General features: G+C 42.7%; 1 protein-coding gene across 8 annotated transcripts in view; it reads left to right on the top strand.

The window, feature by feature from the left end:
• TENM4 (teneurin transmembrane protein 4) overlaps positions 1–22341 on the top strand; it is a 1293844-nt gene that overhangs the window by 861629 nt on the left and 409874 nt on the right. For all 8 annotated transcript variants that reach the window (XM_063326345.1, XM_063326336.1, XM_063326383.1 and 5 more), the window contains one exon: positions 12573–12670. The gene's annotated coding sequence lies outside the window, so the exon portion shown is untranslated. The remainder of the gene's footprint in view (positions 1–12572; positions 12671–22341) is intronic.

Genomic DNA, 22341 nt, shown 5'->3' on the forward strand with positions numbered 1-22341 from the left:
TAATACGTGCGGTTCAAGGTACTTGCTGACTGATTTACGCCGGGCTTGCGTGGCTCCCTTGGAAATGGAGCGGAGCACATTCCATCCACCTGCGTAATAAAACCAGCCGGTGCAGGGTGGGAGCACAGCAGAAATAGTCTTCACCTAAATTTTGACTCAGTTATCTGTCTCCCCATCAGCTCCTCTGGTTGTCTGTGGTATTAAAGTCATGCCTAGGGAGCAAACCTCCATTTAAAAAAAAAAAAAGTCTCTAATTATGCTGTTTATTGTAGAGCTGTGTCACTGCCAGCACCAAAAGAGGGAAAATGCCTTGTCTGCATTTCCGAGCAAGTATTTTGATAAGAGCGCAGCCCTCCATTAATTTAGTCTTAACATCCAGAAAGTTGTAATATCAATTAAACTCTCTCGGCTCCTTCATCTCTTCCCATCTGTTTTACGAGGAGTGTAACTCTCTTGCCTTTATCACAGGAGGTAACATTTTACACGAGAGTAAATTAGGTCAGTTTGGGGTTAAACCAATCTACAGTCCAAAACTCAGATTGGTAATTTCACTAATGAGATATGAGCTGGATTCTCCGTTTGCAACTGTACCGACCCCCTGGGGTGCAAAGGGGCAGAGAGCTGTTTTGGGTAGGAAAATCAGGAATTCTGCAGTGTTTGGAGGAATAAAGCTGACAGCCACCTCATGCTTTTTCCTGCTTAGCAGTTTCACATCACTAATTGTTCGCTCCTGGCTCCCGGAGAGGTGAGAAAACAGAGGCAGCTTCAACCCGCCAGAAGGAGGATGGTGACACTAATTCTTATCTCCCATCATCTACATAACTGTACCCACATCCGAGCTGCGTGTTCCCTCGCTTCAGTTTATTTGTGCTCATGTATTCTAAACATTAGTTAAGCTTTCATAGCGTAACAGTAATAAGGCAGCTTAAATAGCAAGTTCTCAGCTGTGTTTGGTGCGCACTGTGCTGAGGGAGATTAAAAAGAGAATCAGAAAGTGCGTGACGGAGATTAAGATGATTCTGAATTGCTATGTATAAGACTGAGTCCCCTTTGTGCCTCTTATCTGCTCTTTGAAGTACCGTTACTTAAGCTCGGTGTTGGGGGGGGGGGGAAATAATAAAGTCTTTCTGTGAGGATGTGAGAAGCCATTTCAAAAGACAACGCCTCTCCAGTAAATAAAGCACAGAAGTTTCAGGTCAGCACCGAAATGGTGGATGAGATGGAGTTGCACCCGAAAGAAAGCTTGTTCATCCAGGAGGCTTTCAAATCGCGTCGCTGAGATAAAGAAGATCAAAGTGTTTAAACACGTTGATCCACTACCGAGGGAAATTTAGTGCTGGCAACAGAGAGCAGCTGCAGTATAGCTGGCGTGTCGAAACTCACAGCGGGGGACTAATTGCTCCTATGGATATAGGTTCACTTTACAAAAACAGGTCTGAAGGAATGTCATTCTCATTCACAGAATGATGGAGATGTATTGATAAGGGGTAAAATGCTGATCTACAGTACCCAGCACCGTCAGGAGGGACCGAGCTGCTGGGAGCAGAGCTGCAGCGTGGGCAAAGGCGGGGGCATGAGGACCCTCTGCTTTTATTCAGCTTCTATTGTGCAGTGAAAGATCCCATCAGTTTGCTCAAGATGACAGCATTAGCTTCAAGCCTTGCTTGAGATGCATTAAATAATGAAATGAGGAAGAGCACCGCAAAGTCGAACCTTAATGGTATTTGTACAACATATTGCCCTGGGGGGCAGCCTGGAGAGTGGGGAGGGGGGCTATTGCCATCCGAGAATTCCAAATTTTCTATAAAAATGGAAATGTTATTTTTATAGAAATTATTAATTAGGCAGGAGGATGGAGAATAATGGGGCTGGCTGTACTTTAAAAAAACAATCCACTGAACTATTCCTGGTACAATCGCAGCTGTAAAGATACTTGTGGCAAGTCTGGTGGAGGGGATGTTACGGCATCTCATTAGACAGATTCCTCCTTCTAGTCCCGGCACGCAACAGGAGGCGTGTTCGTGTTTTATTAAGGGACCATTAGTGAGGTGCTGGAGCCTGTCCAGAGAAGGGCACCGGAGCTGGTGAGGGGTCTGGAGCACAAGTCTGGTGAGGAGCAGCTGAGGGAGCTGGGGGTGTTCAGCCTGGAGAAAAGGAGGCTGAGGGGAGACCTTCTCGCTCTCTGCAACTCCCTGAAAGGAGGGAGTAGCCAGGGGGGTTGGTTGCTTCTCCCAAGGAACAGGCAATAGAACAAGAGGAAACGGCCTCAAGTTGCTCCAGGGGAGGTTTAGGATGGATATTAGGAAAATTTTTTACACTGAAAGGGTTATTAAGCATTGGAACAGGCTGCCCAGGGAAGTGGTTGAGGCACCATCCCTGGAGGTATTTAAAAGATGGGTAGACATAGTGCTTAGAGATATGGTTTAGTGATGGGTTTTGTCAGAGTTAGGTTGATGGTTCGACTAGATGATCTGAAAGGTCCCTTCCAACCTGGGCGATTCTATGATTCTGTGACCAAGTAGAAAGAAGGTCTGAAGCAAAAGTTAGTGATGGGGCTTTTCCCGTGGCACAGAAGTTGTTTCTGGCAGAGGTAGGAACTGAATGCGATTTTGGCATTTGAATACGGAGAGGTCTGAGTTCTTCTGTATAGCTAATACACGAATGCCTGGTTTGTTCTTATTCTAAGGGAAATTAAGAAAAACACTGCAATTCTGACCCAAAGCATCTTCCTCACAAAAGTAGAGCCCTTAGTACCATTATCACCTTAGTAACAAGCGAAGGCAGCTCAGCCACCCCAGCCTTTACAGTCGAGGAGAGACATTTTGCCTCTGGGAGGAAATTAAATACTCCTGTGCTGTGTCATCGCAGTACAGTACAATATGCCAATCTAGCTCCAGCTGTTCAGCCCTCATTTGGTATTTGTAGTTCTTTTGATAACAGCAAATTTGACTTTGTGTGTCTATGCATGTGCACATATATACGTGTAGTTACATTTGTGTGTGTGTGTGTCCAGCCACATAAGTAAAGTGTGTGCTTTGACCTTTTTTAATGCTGCCTTATTCTTGAGACTTTCCAGAAGTATCGAAATTATTCACTCTGGGCTTCCAGGACAGGCAACGGAGGGAGGGAAGGGCATTTAGAGGCCACAGACCTCTTCTGTTACCATAAATGACAACCTTTTCATAGCTCTACCCCTGATTGCTCCTTTGCAGTAGGGACCCTCATTAAAGCCATTCAAATGTCAATACGCCACCTAAATGCAGGAAGTAAATTCTTCCATGGTTTCCAGAGAGGGCATCACAGCATGCCTACATTTGCCTCAGCATGATGACCAGCAGGACAGCCTACCAAGCACGCAGCAATGGAGTAGATGTAGCATGTGGCAGGCTGCAGAGAAAGAATACAGTTATGAATGTATTCTCTGATGGATTAAAGGTTTGATTTATTTGGGTTATCCTAGGACATCTGACCTGGCTTCTCCTTGCTGATTTGGAAAGGTGCGGGTTTTTCTCAAATGCTGCTTCAGACCTGCCAGCCCAGAAGATGCCTCGGAGAGTGGTGGTGTCTCTCAGGATCAGTAGCACCCTTGGTTAGTCCCAGGAGAACCACTGCCTGTTCCTCTCTGGATCTGTCATATGTTGGGGTATGATCACTTTGAGCTGCAGGAGAAAGGCTGTGCCACAGGCACAGGGGATGATATGTGAAGAAGTCCCTCCATGGTCCACGTTGAGCGCACCCTTTTCTCGACACCCTCCCCAGCAGTGTTACACCCCAGGAAGCAAGGAAACAAGGGTGAGGAGCACATCCTCCCAACCCAGAGCACTGAGTTTCAGGAGCAGTGTCCTTGCCCTCTGTTCACATGGCACTGGCCTCAGTAATGCAACAACCAGTTGATTTACACCAGTAAATCAACTACAAATTAAGGAACAGTTTCAGCAACACATTTCAGGCACGACGTGCCCGCAAGCAGCGCAGAACTATCTAACACAATGTACTTGTCGGTCCACGCCAGCAGCTACATGTTTTCATTTCTGAGAAAACAGCTTTTAAAAATGTGTTAAAAGATTATTTAATATCCATTTCATGTACCATTAATTTGTTATAATGGTTATACTGGGAGCTTTTGCTTTGAACACCTTGTTAATCACTGGTGTCTGGCATTTTTTTGTGCTTATTCTGCTGTTAAGAAATTTCCAAACACAGATGTTTCAGTGGAATTTTTGTGGAGAATGTGGCAAGTGGGATAAAAACATTGCAAGGAAATTGCAATTTTCCTCAAGTCAAATATTTTCAAGCCAGACTATGTCAAAGTTCAGATGTACAAATAACCTACAAAACGACCAGATAGCATGTATAAGGTGATATGCAGGAGTGGTTATAGTCTAGAAGAAACATGGCCTCCGCATCGCTTAGTCCACAATTGCCAGCCTTTATTAGGGTCAAGTTCTCCATCCTTGAGCTCAATAGCTGTGCTCCTGTAAACTTCTCAATGTCAGCTTACCTACCCACTGGCAAAAAAAAAAACAGGGGCAGCAATTACCCTTCCTTGGCAAAGCGTTTGAAGGGTTTGGGATTATAGATCACCATTGGATAAAGGGAAAGATTACTGCTTCCATTTAACAGCTTTAACGAACAGTGTATTGATGGTGAGATTATGTTTTATTGTTGGTCAAGTCTGTGCTGAAAGACCTGAAGCCGTTACAGGACAATCGAGCAACAACTATAGAAACATCTGTTGTGAAGTGGGAAACATACTGTGATACTTTTCTAGGCAACACAGAAATTCTTTCTTCTACAATGACGTTTTTAATGTACAGTTCAACTAGGCCAGGGGAAATGTTTTTAGTTATGGAATAAACCCGACAGAAAAAAATTTTTTTCCCACTGAAAAAGTGGTAGCTGAAAAAAAAGATCCAGAAGCCAAAGAAGACTTTTTTTTTTTTCCCCCACAGAAGACCAGGAAAATATTTATTTTGGAGATACCATTACACAAAAGACAGATTTTAATGCTTTGAATTTAGCGATATGGACTATAAGCATTTCAAAGCAAATTTTGCAGTAAACTCTAAAGAAAGTTTTTATATGTTTATGAAAGTTGGCTTTCTAAACTGCTTTACAAGCCTCGATCAGATAGGTATGTTAATTTTAAACTCTGCAACTACAGAGCTAACTTCACTATGACAGGGAAGCTGTTGCAATTTGGTACAATTGCTTAACCTACCTGAAATCTAAGTTCAACGAATCAAATTCCCACAGCAGAAGCAACTCAATTAATGTCACTACACTTCAGACTAATGAAAATGCCAAATTTCTCTGTTATAGTTGGACAAAACTGAGTATTCTGTCCTCAAGTTTTCCTGGCTCGGTAAAATAAGTTTTCACTGGGCTTATTATCGTGGTCAACTGTAATGTTTTGAACTGTGGTTTTGTTGAAATGCTGCTTACCCTTTGTCAAGCCAATATCCGATATTACAATTATTGGCTGAAGAGGTAGGTACTCATTTGGACTGAGAAAACATAGCTTGGGGTGAGACTCATTGGCTATTAATTTATGCAACTAAAAATTAGACATCATCTAGTTTGATAGCTCTTCAACATCTAATATGTAGATGTCTAAAGTTAGCTGAGATAGATAAATCTGTGATGACCAAAGCATATGCAAGCAAATGAGACTTAGATATAGCACAATTGAAAATAGAACATGAAAGCCAACTTTTTGCACAAAGCATATCTGGTGATCTTGCAACAAGTGAGGAAGAGAGCTTTGTACACAAAGGGCACAGGACAGTAATTCTTTGATGAACATTAAAATGTAATTCAGCCGAAGCTCAACAGGACACATTCCACATCCTTTACTTCTGGTACCATTTCCCAGAAATCCAATTTTTCACATCAAATTATTACACACTGAGAAAATTATCTTAATTCTGAGAAGCCTCCACTGTGTAGCCTTTTCCAACCTGCTCTATAAATGTAGTCCTCCAACTGCTTAAAAACCAACATCACCCTTCCTAAAAAAAAAAACCAAAAAAAAAAAAAACAGCAGAGATAAAGCACTCTGAAATGGCCCCTACAACACAATTGGAACAGATTGGGATGTGCAAAACACGCACTCCACCGGGAGCCATCCTGGCTGATGAGGTTCAAAATTGTCTTGACCTGTGGGCTAAAAAGAAGAGGTGCTTCTGGAAAGAGCAGCTCTCCGGGCTTAACTGCCTCTGCAGTTCCTCCCCCAGGATGGCTCAGCCTGCACTGTCTATCCAGCTTCTAATGGTTTTCCATTTTTCCTTTTCATCCAAAAAGAGGGATGGATAAAAAGGCTTAACTCTTTCCCAGCTGAATCAGTGCCGGGGGACGATGGGGATGATTGTCCCTGCCCATGGCAGGGGGGTTGGAACTAGATGATCTTTAAGGTTCCTTCCAACTCTAACCGTTCAATGATTCTGTGGTCCCTCTGGGCAAATCTTATCACTTGTTATGGGTTCATTATGAAGGACCTCCTGCTAGATTTCTAAGCCCTGCTGTCCCCATGTATTTCCCGCCAAGGGATGATTGTGCGGATGATGATCATGATCATGATTATAATAATTTGGTTTTTCTGATTACAAGCTGTCAGTGTATGGCAATGAAATGTTAGGCCAAAGCCAATAAATGTTGCTACCTGGGGTGTTGATCTGGTGCGAAAACAGAGGATGTGCAGGTCTGGAGCATGCTCATAGAATCATAGAATTATAGAATCATAGAATCATTTAGGCTGGAAAAGACATTTAAGATGATCGAGTCCAACTGTTAACCTAGCACTACCAAGTCCACCACTAAACCATGTCCCTCAGCACCACATCTACACGTCTTTTAAGTATCTCCAGCAATGGTGACTCAACCTCTTCCCTGGGCAGCCTGTTCCAATGCTTGACAACCCTTTCAGTGAAGAAATTTTTCCTAATATCCAGTCTAGATCTCCCCTGGCGCAACTTGAGGCCATTTCCTCCTGTCCTATCACTTCTTACTTGGGAGAAGAGACCGGCACCCACCTCCCTACAGCCTCCTCCCAGGTAGTCGTAGAGAGAGATAAGGTTATGGTGGTGGTGGGCTTCAGTCACCAAAGGAATACACTGCCTTAAAGAAAGATGTCCTTTGACTCTGCTGAACCCAGCAAGACTCACTTCTGCTTTTATTTGCTGACTTTTGGAACATGCCTATGATCTCTGAATACATCAGCCGTGCCTTTCTGTTCTCCTTGGGGGAACAAAATAATGAGAAGTTGTCCTGGTTGTAAGTGTCTCCAACTCATCAGGCTGTCCCTGCTCAGTCACTGTGCTCTGAGGGAACGCTTGACTTCAGGCACATGTTGAAGCTCTGCTGACTCCAGCAAGACTTAAACTTGTGCTTAATAGTAAACACCTGCTAACAGCATGATTTGGGAATGGAGAGGACTAACATGTCCAACTGCTTTGCAGGATCCTCAGATCAGTCCCAGAGATGGGGACTAAAGTATTCCTGGCCAGAAGTTCATAGTTAGTCTTAATGTCCTTGGTGAGGGCATATCCATGATCTACCTCCTTCCCTCAGCCTCCCAGCAGCAACCAGGCCATCTACGACCATTTCTTGTGCTGTTGAGGATGGCACTAGTTGCTGCCATCTCAGGGGGGTGTTTTCTTGCAGAGCGGACGCTGTCATTAGGAATTCAGTTGGAACCGTAGTAATTTGGGGACATCTCACCTACTGTGAGTTAATCAAGGATGGACCAAAGCAGCCCACTAGTCAGGAAAACCTCTGCTATTTCTAGGGCTGAACACTGCTTAGACCCCTTCAGTTGCTTTTTGATTATATGATGCATTTGGAAATAACACATCCGAAAAGCTCACAAGAAAGCAAACCCCAAAACAATCCAACCATCAAAAGTCTGGATTAAAGAGCACAGGTGGCAAGAAATTGTTCTCTCCTTGTGTGTGGTCCCTGATGCTGATGCCTTGTTTTCACAACACTGATAATGAAAGCATTTGTATTTTTGGATGTTCTTTACATCAAAATAGGTCGTTGTATTGTTCTCTTGTTACGAATGAAAGCTGATGCACCAAATGTCAAGGTTGCTCATTTGGATGAATCGATGAATATTGCCAATTTTGCTAACGGTGTTGAGGAAAGAAATGGTAGTGAATGGGGAAACGTTGACTTGATACAAAGATGAAACTATATAGATGAAGATTCAATAAGTTTGTATAGATTTAGAGATTCTATTGCTTCGAGTTAGGAGAAATTTCCCTGGTATATCTGTTGTGAGGTAGATCCTCATGTGCTAAAGGAAAAAATAAGACTTTTTTTTAGTACAAAGTCAGTTGGATCTGTGGTGTAGTAGAGAAACTGTATACCATTTTCCCCCTATTTTCACTTATTAAATGAATTCAAGAATCATCACATTTGAAAAGGCATTAATTTCAACTGCTGTGGAGAAAACTTCTGATCAAATCAAGAGCATTAGCTTCAAGGCCACCCTTCTTCCTATGAGACAGGAAGTATCTGTGTGATAAATTAACTATGGGTGAATGCTAAGTCTTTAATGAGAAAACCATGCTCTGTTGAATTCAGCCTTTCATGTGAAAGCTGTTTGGGACCTTACTGAAAAGAATGTGTTAATCAAGAGAAAAAGCATAATTACTGTCTTGTCAACAGACACAAATGGGAAAGCCTGGTGAAAATGAGGTTGAAATTAACTCCAAAAAACACACACAAAAAAAAGAGGTTTTCTATAAGGTTTTTGGAGACCTTGCTTTACACTGCACAGTGATTTATGACAATAGGAATCTCACTATTTCTGCAATTAATATTGCTGGATGCTTCCTATTCTGAGAAATGTTAATCATAATAATGCAAATAGAAGTATTATTGCAGCTCTGCCTCAGAGTTCGTATTTCATATTGAGCCAAAGGTCCAATATTCAGCATCCTTTTCAACGGACCATTCGCATTGTATGGATAGATGAATGTGCACCAAAGGTAAAATAACTGAATTAATATAAACCAGAATAATATGTCTCTGGCACATAGCTTCCCATTTTCCCATTTTGCTGTAAGGTCCTGATTGTTCAGGCTTTTTAAACCAATAATAAATTATTGCAATGCACTGCTAATTACACCTCACTGAAGTTGTGTATAGTATAAATTGCACTGGCAATGGACTTTGAGTCTAAGTTTCTTATACTTATTTTTAGCAAGTCAAAGGCAATTCATTTCCAGCTAGGCCACATTTAAAAGTTTGGAATGAAAAAAAAGGTGTAATTATTTCCTAATATAAGGAGAATATTGGTTGCAAACATTTTGTCCTGCATGTCTTTTGGCACTAGATATATTAATGAGAAAGGCAGAATCAAGAACACGTATTAATTTTGACATCTGTTTAAAAAATAAAATGAGTATTTTTAAATTTTGCTCCTGTAAATGTTTTCTAAATTGTCTTCTTCATGTTTTTACCTCCCTCTGCGCTTCTTTAGATCGTTTCTTAGCTCATTATTAGTTTCTTTATGACTGATGACGGTCCTGGAAATATTTGGTAATTTTCCTTTATCCTTCTTTTTCTTTTCTTTTTCATTTTTCCCCCATGAGTTTTGATTGGTGAGGGGGGTGGGAGAGAAGAGAAGATAATCGTAATTTTTTTAAATCCTGCTGGCTTTTATTAAAAAACACATAAACTTGAAGTTTCTTAGAATATTTCAGAGCTGATTCAGAAACATCAATTAATATTTCAGAAAATACATAACACACGTAAAGTAAGTCCATACTACAAATGCTTTTCCTAACCTTTTTTTTCTGTAGTAAAATGGTGCTTTTGATTTTCATCTAAAAGGAAGGTAACGGTCGCATGAAAACTGTTTGTCGGGAGGTCACAGTGGGGGAAGTTGTGCATGTGGACAGGGTGAGACCCTACTTCTTGGGTAACAGGAAAGTGCAGTCACAGAGATGTGACTGGAGCTTAAATGTCCATCACATGACATTATTGTCATCTTCATAGGAAAGGAGAGATGTCCTTAGGTGGGCATTTTAAACTTTGTAGAACTGGGTTCAAATCCAGTCCAAACTTTCTCTATAACATCAAGGAAAGAACTTTGGTCCAGGTCTTCAGAAATATCTGAACATCCAGCTGAGTGAGGAGGAGGTGCCCAAGTAAGTTTCCAGGCCAGATCCAACAGATATCGCTGTATGTCTTGTTCTATATCCTGTGGTATTGGATTAAGCAGTTACATGCTCTGGGTACCTGATGCTCACTTTTTCTGGCATCACTTTACATCTAGTTGGGCTCAGTCTTTCAAAATGGCATTTAGATTATGATATAGATATGTATGTACTGACATATAAACATAGATTTTTTAAATTTATTTTAGCAATAAGACAAGAGGAAACGGCCTCAAGTTACACCAGGGGAGGTTTAGATTGGATCTTAGGAAAAATTTCTTCACTGAACGAGTTATCAAACATTGGAACAGGCTGCCCAGGGAAGTGGTAGAATTGCCGTCCCTGGAGGTATTTAAAAGATGTGTAGACATGGTGCTGAGGGACATGGTTTAATGGTGGTTTTGGCAGTATTAGCTTGATGGTTGGACTTGATGATCTGAAAGGTCCCTTCAAACCTAGGTAATTCTATGATTCTATGATTTGACAGGTCATCTCAGAGATACACAGACAGGCATGGCACAGTAACTTCCAGGAGAGAGGTATAAATGCAAAAGCAGCCATAATCTCTCAAGCTTTAAACATGACTGCTAAAGAAGCAGAGCTGACCACCTCCTTATTCTCTCTGTGCTGGAGCCTGTTCACAAAAATAGGAATAATAGCACTTCCCAACCTTGACAAGTAGTTTAAAAATACATATATTAAAAATTAGGTGAAGTATAGATATTATGGCGGTGGGGGACCATAAGAGTATCAAAGTCCTGAGAGAGGAGAATGAACAATTTCTTCTCACCTCCTCCTCGTTTCCAGAACTCCCAGAAAAGCATTCTGATGAGCGATAGCCTCTTCTGCTTTTGTTTTTCCTCTCATTGAAGTGAACACCAGCGAGAGAAGAGACTCACAAAATTAATTCAGATTGGCTTAGATAAGGACCCTGTGATCTTGATTAAAAACCATCCACAGGGCCATTAGCAAAGTGAGATAATAAATGAAAATGCGTCCAATCACATGAGTTTTCTAGTGGGGGAACATCAAGCAGCAGTCTTGAGTCCAGTCTTTAAACATCTTCATTCATTAGCCAAAAGACAGGAAAAGAATACATGTTAATTAAAATCACAGATGATCCAAATTGGGAGGCACTGCATAAATCAGTGAAGATAGAGAGATTAGAAACCTTAAGCAGGAAATGACAAAACGAGATGCGGCTTTGAAAGACGCATGTGAGGGAGAAATAATCTGTACGAGGACACAATCAGCAGGAAAGAGGGCTGTTCAAGAAGCAGAATTAATGGGAGGAAGCCAAGGGATGTGGACCATGGAGTAAAGGGCAATGTAGCAGTGCAGCTATTTAAAAGTGACCTTTGTACCTTTTCAGTGGACAGCTTGGATTCAAAATTAATTTACAATTGGCAAGATTAAAAGGTCAATGTAGTTTCAGACCACATATGCAGAAACAGGTTGCCAAGGAAAGATGTGGAAGCCCACCTCTATAATAGCCTGCTACCACATCATTCAGACTTACTGATTTTTTTTTCCAATTCTGCAAGACCTTGTGCACCAGACTGTATGTAAAATAGATGCATATCAAGCAAAACGGGTAGCCTGGGAGAGTTGCTGGCCCTGGCAAGTGAGGCTTTCAATGAAACCATGCACACCCAGTTGCTACGGTTGCTTCTGAACCTCCACAGTCTCTACGGGACTTTGTCTCCCCAAGACAAGGAAAGGAGCTAAGAGAGGGGACTTGAGGCTAATCAGCTAACGAGAGGCAGAAGCAAAGAGTGCTACACCTTTTCGAACCTCCTGCTTGTGTCATGGAAGGTTTGTCACACAAGCATCGTTACTTTTAAACTGAGGCTCTTTGATACCAAAAGCAACTCGGGTAAGACAGAATTTACTGATGTGAGTGGAAAATATGAGAAGCATCTGTGTAAGACCTTAGACATTTCTCTCTAGCAAAGGTCTAAGATTTAAGAAAGGAAATATTTGGGACAACCACATAAATAGGAAAAAATTATTTCACCTTTTGAGGATGGTAAAATCACACAACAGGAAAGGAACAACTACCATGTTACTCAGAAACCCTTGAAACTACAATAGAGGAATTGCTAAATTAGTCTTTCGGCAAAAGGACGGATGTTTGCATGGTTAGCCAAGGACGGGTATTTAATTTTAAGTGCTGTACAGAAAACCTTAGTTTATATTTAACAGATACATTTATTGCCATGGGATGAATGAGCATACCTTAGTACAGTGCTGATGTGACATTACACTAGGAACCACGTGTGCATTGATGACTGTTTCATGTGCCCTATCTAACTGTTAGCCGTTGTTTTTAATTCATTTAGAATAACAAGTAAGTTAAAAATCACTAAACAAAACACTATTTTTTTTGTCTGTGTCTTTTTACAGGTAGACTGAGAACAGCACATGTCCAGGTTAAAACTGTATCCTACAAGACGTATTTGATGGATTATTCCTAGATATTTCTAAGAAGGTGAATACAAAAAGTGAGTACTAATTCCAGTGCCTGGGATGTTTTACTTACGTTTTGTTGTTTAAAATCAAATTCTAATGGCTGCAATGTTTCTTGTGCAGATTTCTCTAATTGGAGTTGTGAGGAATTTCACTAATTTCTTTACAACATGTCTGCTACTGATTTGTGTTTATTTTTACTATCTGACAATAATAATTTGCATTAAAGTCCCAGTCAAGGACTCTTTTTTACTGTGCCAGGCACTCTAGAAACATAAACATTCTCTGCATGACATGACTTACATCTAAGTACAAATCAAGAAGCCATGGATAGTGACAGACAGATGGAGACCCGTGGATGTAATAAGAAAGTGCTGGTCAGTATGACAGGCAATGCTAATAGAGCATCTGCAGCCTAATGCCGCTCGGTGCTTTCTAGATATTACAGCAGAGAAAGGAAGAGAATAACAAGGTTATTTTATAGATATTTATGGGGAGCAGCATGAAAGAAAATACAAAAGCACTCATTTGAAAATCCAGCACATGGACTTTGGAAAATGGTTGTGTGGGTTGATTGGATGCAGACAGCCTAGCTTTGATGTAAATGGAGAAGGAAATCAGCACTATATCTGCTGGACTATAGGGACAGCTGCTGAGTACTGGGGGACGATCACTTCCCTAGTCCTGCTGGCCACAGTATTTCTGATATCATCCAGGATGCTGCTGGCCTTCTTGGCCACCTGGGCACACTGCTGGCTCATATTCAGCCAGCTGTCGACCAACACCCCCAGGTCCTTTTCTGCCAGTCAGCTCTCCAGCCGCTCTTCCCCAAACCTGTAGCGCTGCATGGGGTTATTGTGACCCATGTGCAGGATCCGGCAATTGACCTTGTTGAACCTCACACCATTGGCCTTGGCCCATCAATCCAGCCAGTCTTGATCCTTCTGTAGAACCTTCCTACCTTCAAGCAGATCAATACTCCCACCCAACTTAGTGTCATCTGTGAACTTACTGACGGTGCACTCGATTACCTCGTCCATGTCATTGGTAAAGATATTAAACAGAACTGGCCACAATATTGAGCCCTGAGGAACACCACTTGTGATCGGCCACCAACTGGATTTAACTCCATCCACCACAACACTTCGGGCCCAGCCATCCAGCCAGATTTTTACCCATTGAAGAGTAGTGTAGTTTTTTACCCAGTAGTGAGAGAAGAGAAAGGAACCAAAACATTCAGAGCTGGAAGGAGGAATAAGGCAGATTTATCAAAGGAGAAAATGGCAAACAAGATAACCTGGAGAAGAACTGAGGTAGCCAAAGGAGGGCAAAACATCAAAAATGAGAGACTGAATAACTGGCTATTTCGGGCAGCTGATAAAATAGGGAGGAAATGTATGAAAAGCAAGTTCTTAAGATCTGGCAAAGGACACTGACTCGTTAGAGATATTGGAGAGTGGATTCAGTGAGATGTGAGGTATGGAAGGCAAATGGAGAAGGTCAAAAATGGAGCTGGATGTTGAAGTCTTCAGTAGCTGTAAAGAATGTGTTGGTTTTAGTTAGACATGAAGGAGAGGAGAGGAGAGGAGAGGAGAGGAGAGGAGAGGAGAGGAGAGGAGAGGAGAGGAGAGGAGAGGAGAGGAGAGGAGAGGAGAGGAGAGGAGAGGAGAGGAGAGGAGAGGAGAGGAGAGGAGAGGAGAGGAGAGGAGAGGAGAGGAGAGGAGAGGAGAAGAAGTTTGTTAACCAATGTTTTTTGGAATTGCTGTCTTTAGCTGGAAAGTCTGGTGGTTTTCTATTTTGAAAGGACAAGTGGAGAATGAGAAGTTTTGGAAGGGATGGGACAAAATGGGGCAAATGGAAGGTCCAAGAAGGGAGCAAGAAGTAGGTGCTGGATCTCAGATGAAATAGTAAAGATGAGGCAATCAGAGGAAAGGATTGGAAAGTGATACATAATGGAAGTATTGTTCTATTAGGCAGTTTTCTCATGAAGGAAACTGGTAAGATCTTGTATGTAGAGAGAGGTGGAGACAGCCAGAATGGGAGGCCCCACAGACAGACTCAAAATGGTACAGTTTTCAGAAGTTTGCATTTAGGCTAGAAAGCTAAGGTAGATTTTAAGTGGGTAATAGGCAGAACTGAAGAGAATGATTTAGCAGTTGGGAAAGATGATCTGATCAGATTTCCCCCCAGAGGTACTTCAACAGGTGAGAGAAATAGCTGGTTGTGCAGATATTTTGAAAATGGATACTGAGACCTAAATTAAGAGCTGAGTAATCTGGTCTTTCTGTTCAGGCAGTGGGAGAATGTTGTATCTCTCTAAAATATTTAGTCCATACAGCACATGAACTGCTTGTGGAGAAGTCTGTCTCTCTCTTCCTCTCTCTTGCCTTGCAGACTACTCTCTAGGGCAACTAGACACCTGAGTTATGCATGGCCATTGCCCAAAGCTAGATGGGATGAATGCAGGAATTAATGTCCCTTAAGCCCTTATTTCTCATCTGTGACATGGGGTCAAAGTCCCCCTTTGATATTTATCTTCTCTATTCAGATTTTAAAAGCTTTTCACCTGGAAGGTGTGCATACAGCACTTAGCACCACAAACGAAAGCTAGGGCACCTACAGGCTCCTGCGGTGTAAAGAAGCAGGAAATGTTCATCTCAACATTGAAAGTCTTGACATTACCGATGAGTGGAGAGAATGAAATGGCTTTTAGTGAAAAAAACCTACAAGTATGGTAGGGGGAGTCCTAAAACTCATAGCCCTGAATATAAAGTGATATTTAAATGAAATTGATGCAGAATTATGTTGACTTGCAAGATAGAATGGAAGTGGCTAGTGAACACCAGTGCTTTAATCGACAATGCTGTACAGATACTGGCATAAATAATAGGAGGCAGTTTCCAAAGCATGATAACTCTGCCTGTAGGTTATGTCCAGGAGTTTGTTCTTTAATCTTTGGGGAGGAAAAGCTTCCTGCTATATGGAATTAAATTGATCACCACGAATTCATTGGGAATTGACCCTGTCTCATATACATACATGCATACATACATATATATATACACATATATATATATATGTGACATAGATATATGCATATCTAGCCTACTCAAACGAAATAAACAGTGTGTTGGGGTTCGGGTAGCTTGGAAGTATTAGGGCTGGTGTGAGCTGAAATGTTGTGTCTGCAGCCAGGATTCAAAAAGTTGAGCCCTGAGAAAGATCTCACTTCCAGATAAAGACTATGCATCAAAGAAAAAGAAAAAAAAAAAAGAAGGAAAAAAAAAAAAGAGAAAAATTGTCAGAAAAATAAGTGTTTTGAAAGTCAGGGTTTCATGGTAAGTGGTAACAGTATAATGAGGTGACAGCCTACAGCAGTCTGAGAGGAGTGAGGAAAAGGAGAGGAAATCTCTAAAATAAAACTCCCCAAATTGCTGGGAGTTAATGAACATGACAAGCTTTGTTTACTAAGAGATGGGTTAGTTCACAAGAGATATCTAGATGGCTTTTTACTGAAGGTGAATTCTTATTTGTCAACATAATCTGAAGATTTTTTTTTTAAAAAATATGTTGCTACTCAGTTCTTCTTAACTTTGACGCATTTAATAACCTTTTTGCTGCCAGGTGATCTGATTAGTGACAAAAGCTCAGAGGGTTAATAATAGACCCCAAATAAGTTATTTTCTGTGGAATCATGGCATTTTTCCCCAGTTATATCCAACTGGTCAGTGTAGTCAGCGATGCCAGCTGTGTGGCAATTGCATCTCCACTTCAAGAGGCTGGTCCACAGCCAGCTCCCAGGTACGCCATGCTGGTCCAGTGCTGTCTGGCGAATGGAGCTGGCAAAAGGCAACATGCACGGAAAATGGCTGTGAACAGTACAAATAATAGAGGCTGTTATTTTACTGTCTTGTTAAAAGGAACAAAATGCCTGAGGGTACCTAGGGTACTTCTCAGGGTGCTTTTCAGCCAACATCTTTGCTTTGGAGCCGCCACCACTGATCTGGAAACGGGCTGATTTTCAGAGCTGCTGCTCACTTGCAACCCTCAGTGGAAACTGTGGTTCATTGCTGATCAGACTATTTTTACTCAGGTGAGGAAAGATAGCATTAGCTGGCTGGCATTAGGTTCCCCAGCTTGAAAATGCTGGCGGTTGTTGGCTTTCATGCCATTCTGCTGCAACCTGTGCACTCTTTTCCTGTCTATTTTCCTGTTAAACCACATAAGGCATCTCCTATGTATTTTGGGATGTTTACAAACACTTTATATGAATAAGCTTTTGGGGATAAGTTTTTGTAAAAAATCCCCTTTGTCTGGCTAATGAGAAACTGCTAGATAATGTGTACATCCTTTCAAATTTCCTTAAGTCCGCTGTTTTCTTAGCCTTGATCTACCTGTCACAGGATCTACACGGCATATCTTCTTGTTTACACTACAAATCCAAGATAAGCATCTTTACCAACTGTATATTTATACAGCATCTAACACGTTGGGCTAGGGATGCACTTAAAGCCTCCAGGTGCTACAGTTATAAAGATGGTATATAATAACAGTAGGCTGCTCATTCCCCCAGAAGGCATCTTGTTTCAACCCACAATATAGAGAGACATTCATTTAAAAGGTTCTATTTAGTCAAATCAATCTGTCATGCAATGTTAATTAAGCATTAATTGATATTTATTTCTCTGAGGCACCAGATCATCATTTTTCTTGAATAACCCTTGAAGTTTGGCTCAAGATACTGGAGGAAGGATGAAACAGGCTTGTCTTTGCGACTACTAGAGGCATTATTTATTTATTTATGTATTCATTTGCTTATTTATTTTTGCTGTCAAGTGCATCATTCTCCATAATCCTCTCCCCTCCCATTATTTGTCAGAGGAGGAATTGGCAAAACAATAGGAAGGATGTAATTAGCAACTTGGCTGTGGGGTTCACGGCGGGGAAACTGGTACAAAATCAGAAGTTTAATACGAGAACTGTTTGTATGTTGTCAGTCAATCATTTTCTCCCTGTTCAGTTTTGCGAGTGAATTGCAGATGTGTTTCTTGGACACATCGGATTTCATTTTTCTTTTGCTTTGCTGCAGAGAGCTATTTTCAGCCTAGGTTTTGTTCCTCCTGTTGTGACATGCAGGAGATGTGATCTCACACCCTCCAAAGAACAGCAATGCCATAACAAAGACCCCGTCATTACATGGTTTGGAAAAAGAGGTAACTTCATAGCAGTGGAACCACCTTTAGCTGTGGATACGGAGTATCTCGGAGAAATCTTGCCCTGGGGATACTTATTGCTCATCGCCTTGTAGCTTAATAATACACCAGAATATTGTAGCATCTTCCTTCTGAAAACCTATGCTATTTGGAGAGCGTGAATGACATAGGCTTAACCCACAGCCTGCAAAATGCAACACCGTGTCCACACACACACATACCACTCACCTCCACAAACAGGATGACTTGTCTAGACGCTCCAGCACATTTTTGCTGCTTTCAGGATCCTACTGAGTTTCTTTCAGTGTTTCCTTATGAACCTCTGCATAATCTCACAGTGTGCATTATAGACAGATTTAACAGTGCCACACATGAGGCTGACACAGCCCGTACATCACAGAATGGTCAGGGTTGGAAGGGACCTCTGGAGATCACCCAGTCCAACCCCCTGCCAGAGCAGGGTCACCCAGAGCAGGTGGCACAGGAACGCCTCCAGGCAGGTTTGGAATGTCTCCAGAGATGGAGACTCCACCACCTCTCTGGGCAGCCTGTGCCAGGGCTCTGCCACCCTGAAAATGAAGAAGTTCCTCCTCACGTTGAGATGGCACTTCCTATGTTCAAGTTTGTGCCCGTTACCTCTTGTCCTGTCACTGGGCACCACTGAGAAGAGCCTGGCCCCATCGAAAGTGCTACAGTCATGGCCTGTGACACCGGACAGTTCAGATGCCACTGCAGCATCCTCTGTTCCCTCTCCATCGCTGATTACCTTTCCCCCTTGCAGCAGTTGTGTAGCTCCTATGAGCACTGTCCCAGACAAGCCTGAACGCCACTGTAACGTGGCCAAAGCTCTTCAACACTCCTCACTTTGCAGCTCTGATTGAGCAGCATGGCCCATGGTGCCACCCCTGGAGACTCTGTGCAAGCCCTGGCTTGTACCCACACCCGTGATACAGACAGACGACTTCACTGCGGGCTCCAGTGGGAACTACGCATCCAGGGATTTTCATCCTAGTGTGCGTTTTCCACATCCATGTTGGCTAAGGTAAACTAATTTTGTTCATGGTAAAGCTTTCAAACGCTCTGGTTGTCCCAGGCTAGACTTGTTTTAATTTACAGATTCTAATTAGACGTTGACTGATAGGGTGGAGAGGACGGTGGGAAGAGGGAGCGAAATTTGCTTTGGGGCGCATAAGCATCCGCTTCCATTCTGCAGGAGAGCACAAAATGTTTCTGTATGAAAAAGCAGCTTTTTCATCCAATTTTAATGCTAATTTTTCAACTGTGTGTGACTCTATCCTCGACTTCGCTGCTGGGGAAGTTTGGGTTTTGCATGCTTTCTCACTGGGGTTAAGAAGCCACTGCGCATCATAAGGCAAAACCAACAGGAAGGTGAGTAAGAGGCATTCATCTCTCATGGAACAGGATAACCCAAAACACAGAAGTATGGAAAAATAAATGAAAGTGAGTTATAAGATCTGTCTGCACCTGGTACAAGAAAGCACCCTTGAGTACTGTTGACACAAAACTGTTCAGCATGTGTTCAGCTCCTGCGAGGAGTCCTATTAAGTCCTAACATGAAGGACAGGCTTAAATAAGGAAGGCAATTTAAAATGTTCTTCAACAGGTGAGATCCTTCCCCTGACTCCATTTTATAATAACAGCATAGTATTACCAGTGATAATAATGGATACTCATAAATTTGGTAAGGTTTATGTGCCTTTGAAGTGGAGCGATCACCTTTTTTGCTGCATTGCTAAATTAAGTCTAGTTTATTTTTCTGCAATGGATGCCAAGCAGACATGACTCTTATCTGGTCTAGGCAAAGCAGCAAGTTCTTTATTTTAACACATTTAACCTGATAGCAGGAATGGACAGTCTGACTCAGCTGAAAGTACTATCCTGAACACTTACTATTAGCAGTATATTAACCTAATGTGGCCTTGTTGGGAAAGATAAGTGTATTAGACTTTAATACAGAGATCAGCACCTCTGAATTACAGCTCAGCTCAGAAAAGACAAGTAACAGCACCTGGCAGCCTTCGCAAGGATCTTCCAAATCTAGCCGAAACAAGAAGTACTAGTGCCTGTGAGAACAGCATCCCAGGCATAGAGAATCCAAAGGCTGGAGAAATGTTTTTCTGAGCTGGACATCTGGCTCAAGGAGGTTTCATAGAATCATAGAATCATAGGGTTGGCAGGGACCTCTGGAGATCATCTAGTCCAACCCCCTGCCAGAGCAGGGTCACCCAGAGCAGGTGGCACAGGAACGCGTCCAGGTGGGTTTGGAATGTCTCCAGAGACGGAGACTCCACCACCTCTCTGGGCAGCCTGTTCCAGTGCTCTGGCACCCTCAGAGTAAAGAAGTTCCTCCTCATGTTTAGGTGGAACTTCCTATGTTCAAGTTTGTGCCTGTTACCTCTTGTCCTGTTGCTGGGCACCGCTGAAAAGAGCCTGGCCCCATCCTCCTGACACCCACCCTTTAAGTATTTATAAGCATTGATAAGGTCACCCCTCAGCCGTCTTTTTTCCAGTCTGAAGAGACCAAATCCCTCAGCCTTTCTTCATGAGAGGTGTTCCAGTCCCCTCATCATCTTGGTAGCCCTTTGCTGTCCCCTCTCCAGCAGTTCCCTGTCCCTCTTGAACCGGGGAGCCCAGAACTGGACCCAGTACTGCAGGTGCGGCCTCACCAAGGCAGAGTAGAGGGGGAGGATGACCTCCCTCGAACTGCTGGCCACACTCTTCTTGATGTACCCCAGGATGCCATTGGCCTTTTTGGCCACCAGGTTTGTTCATCCCGGCATGATGGAAAGAAATTATTTGTTTTCCCCAAGGACTGACAAATGTAAGGTGCTTGTGGGGAGGGGAAGGCGGTTGCACGCCTAAGGCACGCACTCAGATCTACCAAGCGTTTGGTCCTTTTTGGGAAAATAAAAATTAGGTTGGCCAGCCTCGTGCAGAGCTGCTGCCCTGTTCAAGGCAAGCAGACAACCCACCTGCAGTCCTTAATTCTCACCCTCGGGGCTGGGGATCTGGCGCTTTTAAATGTAATTACCAGGCACAAGTAGTCGCTCTTCTGGCAGTCCCATCAAGGACAGAACAAGAGAGGCTCCCTAAGAAACTTAGTCAACAGGCAAACGCAACATATTCTGCTTATTTTTGCAGGATCTTAATTCACCCATATTAGACCACGTGTGAAAAACTGCAGCTGTGTTGGGCAGTGCTCAACTGCAGAATTTGCTCCAAGTGACGTTCCCAGTTAGAGTCAGCCACACTGCGAAGGATGCTGGCGAAAGGTCCTTGCTCTCCGTAAAGCGCGTGTTCTGCAGTCGTAGGTGGTGGCCGTGATGAGGCGAAAGGACTGTTTAGCACTTCTCCTGAACACTTGCTTACAAAGGAGGCCATCCATGACCCTGAGAGTCTGAGTTTCAAGCTGTCATTTATTTGGACGGTGTTTCTGAGTTTCGCTTTATTTTCTTAATTCTATTGGGGCTTTTTTTTTTTTTTTTTGCATTTTAATGGTGTGACATTTGCCAGGGAAAACATTTGCAGCAGTAAATCTCATCAAAATCTCAACCAAAATCTCATCTATTGCTTGACATTAATTTCAATCTTTTCCACCGCAGCTGTTTCCCTGCAGGTTTCATCTTTGTGCTGGGAGACAGGGATTTGCTCATCCTACTCCATTGCTCTCGGAGCAGCCCCTGGCTGTTACATGATGGGAGGGCGCAGAGGAAATTTTGTATTTTTGTAGTTAAATGCAGTGGCACAATTTCCACGTCGCTCCCCCTCGTTTGATCCTCTCTGACCTCTTTAACCAATTCCTTACCAGGTCCTTGGTGACCTGTTAGCACGCTTACCCCACTATCAGAAGCTCCAAAAAAATTGAGAATAAATCAACTGACGAGTGTACAAGTGGGACTGTTTTCCCTGTTTGCAATCGCCCTGCCTATTTAGTCAGTCTGCGGCAGCCACCCCTGTTCCAGGTGGCTCTTGGAGAGAGGACATTGCCCTTCTCCCTCCCAATGCACTGGCCAGCTGTGGCAAAAGCAAAAAAGCGTGTGTGCAATGACAAAAGCAAAAAGCACATATGCAGTGACATTGCTTTCTGTTTCGGCAGGAAAATTGCATAGCTGCAGCATCGAGCTCTGCGGGGAAGGAAGCAGGCAGGAGATCTGCTGTGTGAGGTCAAAGAGCTGATGGCATCCCAAAACCAATCCTACCAGGCTTTATTTTGTTAACTTGTTTTGGAAATGAGCTCAATTAGCAATCCCATGCCATGAGTGTAAAACTGAACATCTCAAAAATATTAACATTGAGATTTGCTGATTCACCTTGGGTCAGCAGACAGGAACTTCTAGGGCACCTCCAAGAGGTGTATCCTGCTCTCTGCACTGGCACACTGGATTCCTCTTCACCAAAGCATGTTAGCTGGACCTGCCACGTGTGAAAACAAGGCATTGGAATATCCTAGGGAGTGAAAAAAAAATAAAAAT

The sequence above is a fragment of the Chroicocephalus ridibundus genome, chromosome 1, assembly GCF_963924245.1.
Source record: "Chroicocephalus ridibundus chromosome 1, bChrRid1.1, whole genome shotgun sequence".
Lineage (NCBI taxonomy): Eukaryota > Metazoa > Chordata > Aves > Charadriiformes > Laridae > Chroicocephalus > Chroicocephalus ridibundus.